The 4,427-nt window shown below is 30.4% G+C and overlaps 1 long non-coding RNA gene across 1 annotated transcript; it reads left to right on the top strand.

Moving 5' to 3' along the window:
• The first annotated feature begins 220 nt into the window (after positions 1-220).
• Positions 221-2,799, top strand: LOC134265264 (uncharacterized). Its single transcript, XR_009991709.1, has 3 exons — positions 221-1,803; positions 2,488-2,570; positions 2,647-2,799. It is a non-coding gene; the product is annotated as an uncharacterized LOC134265264 (long non-coding RNA).
• The last annotated feature ends 1,628 nt before the right edge of the window (positions 2,800-4,427 follow it).

The raw sequence follows: 4,427 nt of genomic DNA, 5'->3' as shown, positions 1-4,427 counted from the left end.
AACGAAAGTGAAACAGGAAGTAAAGTCTCTGGAATAGTTACGATGTTGTAAGAAAAAAGACTGAGCAATTAGCAATTACCCAGAATAATACATGTACTGTAGACAAAAATGCTATAAATCCTTTACTTGAAACAACAAATAATAATGGTAACTTCGTTGATAAAAATGCTAAAAGTTTAATATTCAGGAAAACGAAAGTAAGCATACATATGGAAAAACCCCTACATAAATAAATACATGGGCGCAGACATTTTGGACACCCAAAGTTGTGCGGAGGAGAAAATGCTACCTGGCGCGTGATTGGTCAATAAGAGAAAAGACTTGTTATGTATTTGACAAGTGAAATAAAGTTGATAAAAATCTCATATCAAGACTTGGGTTTCTTTGAGATATATAGGAGTAACAGGTAAAAATTTGAAGGGAGGGGTGCTCTTTGGTTAGAGATTTTCAGTTGGTGTCAAACGCACCTTGTTGTAAACAAATGGAAATTGAAAGTAAAAGTGCCGCGTGACCATATATTTTTTCTGGCATGTTTTGTTTTCCAATATCTCGAACTTTCACGACAAAAAGGTCATTTGCCCGAAATTCAATATATGTATCAGTGAGAGGGGCTCACGTTTGTATGGAAGTCTATGGGAAAACATTTGGTGGTGTTTGTCCTATAGAAAAGGTATGATTTCATCGATAAACATTGATTACAGCCAAAAAATCAATCAGTTCCTATTTTTTTGGCATTGAGATTATATTTTAGTTAGTTTTAACTATTTGTTTAAAAATTAGAGGGTTTGGGTAAATTGAGGCTCACGATAGGGACTGCACATAGTAAAAAAAATGCCAAAATTTTGCCCTAGCTCTCATATTTTCAATAAATGTACATGTGAATAGTTTTAAATAAATATTTATGCTGAAATTTACTGTGAATATTGTAAATAATACAATATCAATATTTATGGGCATCATCAATACACAAAACATATGAATATCCCCCTCGCAGTTTGAGAAATTCATTTAAATCCATGTATTTTATGAGTGTAGACATTGGAACAGATTGAGTAATCCTCTTTCAAATTTGTGTTAATCAGAGTTGATTGAATAATTTATAACAAAATTTGACTGTTGTTAACTAATTAGGTGACTTTGTTTTTACATAAGGGGCATAATCCAGCAGAAAAGCCAGTTTCAGTCATGTAATCAGTGCTGGCTTGAAAAAAAAGTTATACTTTTGGTGAAACTTAGAGATTACTTGTAGGAAATTTAATTGAAATTACAGTACAATATATTTGTGCAGAAAATACATTGAAAATGCAATAAATATGCAAAATTATAACTAAAAAAATTATGAAAAAGGTGTCTGAATATCCCGCCTCCTTGCCATATCCAATCTTGATATTCTGCTGAAAAGGGGGGGGGGTAATTTTGTGCTCTAATCATGCTGAAAAATGAAGGATTTTTGTTTAAATTGGGTTTATTTGAATAACAAGAGTCATATTTATCTGCAGTTATTTTTTTTTTCAATTTCTTTGATATTTTTTGAAATAATTATCTGAGTAAATTCTATTTTAACATGTTTATTTTAAAGGTATTACATCACAAATGCTTAAAAAAATTTCAAAAGATGGTGTAAATAATTAAAAATTATTATATAAGCTACTAGATGCATTTATTAGTATGTTTTAATAAAATAAAATGTATTTCAGCAATGCATTATCAAGAAGGAAGAGATTAATGAACCCTACCCTCTTACAATGAACAACACATGGACACTCTCGGGATGATCCCTTTGCTTTCATTAAGAGTTCCAAGGTATGGTTTTCTTCGAAAATCTAGTTAATCTCTTAATATTTAAGTTATTTAGAACTTTTTATAGATTATTAGAAAATAAATTTCCTCAGAACTGCGGTTATTTAAACACTTTGCGTACAATTGAGCACTGTATTCAGTCAGACAATATGATTTATCTGCCCTTGGCATTTAATCAATTTATTAATTATGTCAATAATAAGAAATGATATGCAAATAAATATATTTGCCTTTTATGAGAATATACATATTCAACATCAATTACATGAAATGTTCATGAAAATTGGCTAAAATGTAGGTCACCCCCCTTCAAAATTACAAAATTTTCAGTGGGGATGTATTTGATTCTCTGATGCCAGCAACCCACTGCTGATGGAATTTGTTTTAATCTTATGTACATTTGAACTAGATATAATTCTCTTTCTTTCCATTGATTATTTTATCTACATTAGTTTTCACTCTTTCCATAACCCAGCTTTTTCTTACAAAAACCTGCTGATTTTCTTCATTTTTCATTAATAACGGGTACCTGCTACCCTGAATGATTAATATGATCTACCTTGAGAAATTATTAGAGATAATAAGAAAAACAAGCAAACCATGTGCTAGATTAATCATTTTATTTTAAAAGTTTGAAAGAAAAATAGAAAAATGCTTCAATTTATAGACATCTTTTCTGTTTCACAGATGTTGGTCTGATTGACTGGGGTGTGAAATGTAACAGCCAATGGTATACTTAAGCTAAGACTGTCAGTCCCAATATTCAAGAGGTGAGATAAGCAATGGATATATGTTCTAAATTTACTAAATTGATCACTTTTTATAAATGTTTCTTTTACTCTATAGGAAAAACCCCTACATAAATAAATACATGGGCGCAGACATTTTGGACACCCAAAGTTGTGCGGAGGAGAAAATGCTACCTGGCGCGTGATTGGTCAATAAGAGAAAAGACTTGTTATGTATTTGACAAGTGAAATAAAGTTGATAAAAATCTCATATCAAGACTTGGGTTTCTTTGAGATATATAGGAGTAACAGGTAAAAATTTGAAGGGAGGGGTGCTCTTTGGTTAGAGATTTTCAGTTGGTGTCAAACGCACCTTGTTGTAAACAAATGGAAATTGAAAGTAAAAGTGCCGCGTGACCATATATTTTTTCTGGCATGTTTTGTTTTCCAATATCTCGAACTTTCACGACAAAAAGGTCATTTGCCCGAAATTCAATATATGTATCAGTGAGAGGGGCTCACGTTTGTATGGAAGTCTATGGGAAAACATTTGGTGGTGTTTGTCCATATATAATCTCAAATGCAATGGACCGAATTTTCTCAGCTTATGAAATAATCAACTATTTCTAATTTGAGTATTTCCGTCAATAAAAAGCTTACTTCCGGTAAGGGAGAAGTCATTTGAAATGGAATTTAATTAAAAAACATGAAGAGAGATATCTCTAAGTATAAGAGATATCTCTTCAAGTTTAAGAGATATCTCTTTCTCATAGATATATCTCTTAAAAATGAGAGATATCTCTTTAAGTTGAGAGATATCTCTATTTTTAAAGAGATATCTCCCTAAAATGAGAGATATCTTTGTAATTTTAAGATAAATTTTATTTTCCGAATAAATAGTAAAAGGGCTTGCCATAATTATACATTATCTTCGTAAAAGATCAATCAATTTTACTTACAGTACTGTACACGAAATTGCAAGAATATTTTTCCGTGTAAAAATATTTTCTTTCCCCATCGCCTTGTAGGAATCTATAAGAGGTCGTATTTACGTATAAATTGCAATTTATTGGAAGGGAAGGGAGATAGTAATCGAGTTTTCCGATGAAATTTAAACTCTAAATGTAGATGTAGCTATACTTTTGCTGGAAAATGTTTACATTGTATTTGAAAAAAAAATGTGAACACTTGAAAATGTCGCTAAAATTCCTCTCATTTAAGTGCAACACTGAAAGATAAAATCTTCTGGTGATCATATTTAATAACAAATTCATTCTGCGTTTACAAGTATTTCAAATTGAAGATTGGAATCATGTTTGTAACAACATCATATGACAAAGCTCTATGCAAAAGAAACGAACATCCGTAGAATTAACGCCCTTTATGTCAGAGATAATATGTAAATATATTTTAGTATAAAGATTTTATATTTATCTTTTGATACTATTCTGTTATCTCTGATTTTCAAATATATGATTTATGGCGTATATGTATTTGCAGTAATATTTGTGTTGATATACAATATGTGTCACTCAATAGTAAATGATACGCTTTTGCAATAAAAAATCTTACACTTTTCTTCTTTTTATTAAAAATACGTCATGAAACTCCCAAAGGTATTTTTGACTATTGTTGAAATAAATTAAAATGCTTCAATATTTTTTTGCGGACGCTTGATGCTTTTCACCATTTTTCACTTGTGTATCTATGATCTTCACTACCATGCAAAACATGTTGAGAGGGAAAAAACATATATACAGCACTGTTGTGCTAGTTGGAATGGAAAACTGAAAATAATTGCTCATAATATTTCTGCTATTTCAATGATTAATAATTCAAGAGTCCAAGAAAGAAAATACAGTATTAATCTCAAGTTTTAATAAATCTTCATGAAGGTAT

This window comes from Saccostrea cucullata, unplaced genomic scaffold (assembly GCF_032062105.1).
Source record: "Saccostrea cucullata isolate Sc308-1 unplaced genomic scaffold, CSIRO_AGI_Scuc_v1 ctg157, whole genome shotgun sequence".
Classification (NCBI taxonomy): domain Eukaryota; kingdom Metazoa; phylum Mollusca; class Bivalvia; order Ostreida; family Ostreidae; genus Saccostrea; species Saccostrea cuccullata.
Note: the sequence above shows the minus strand (reverse complement) of the source record. Positions and strands in the feature narration are given on the sequence as shown.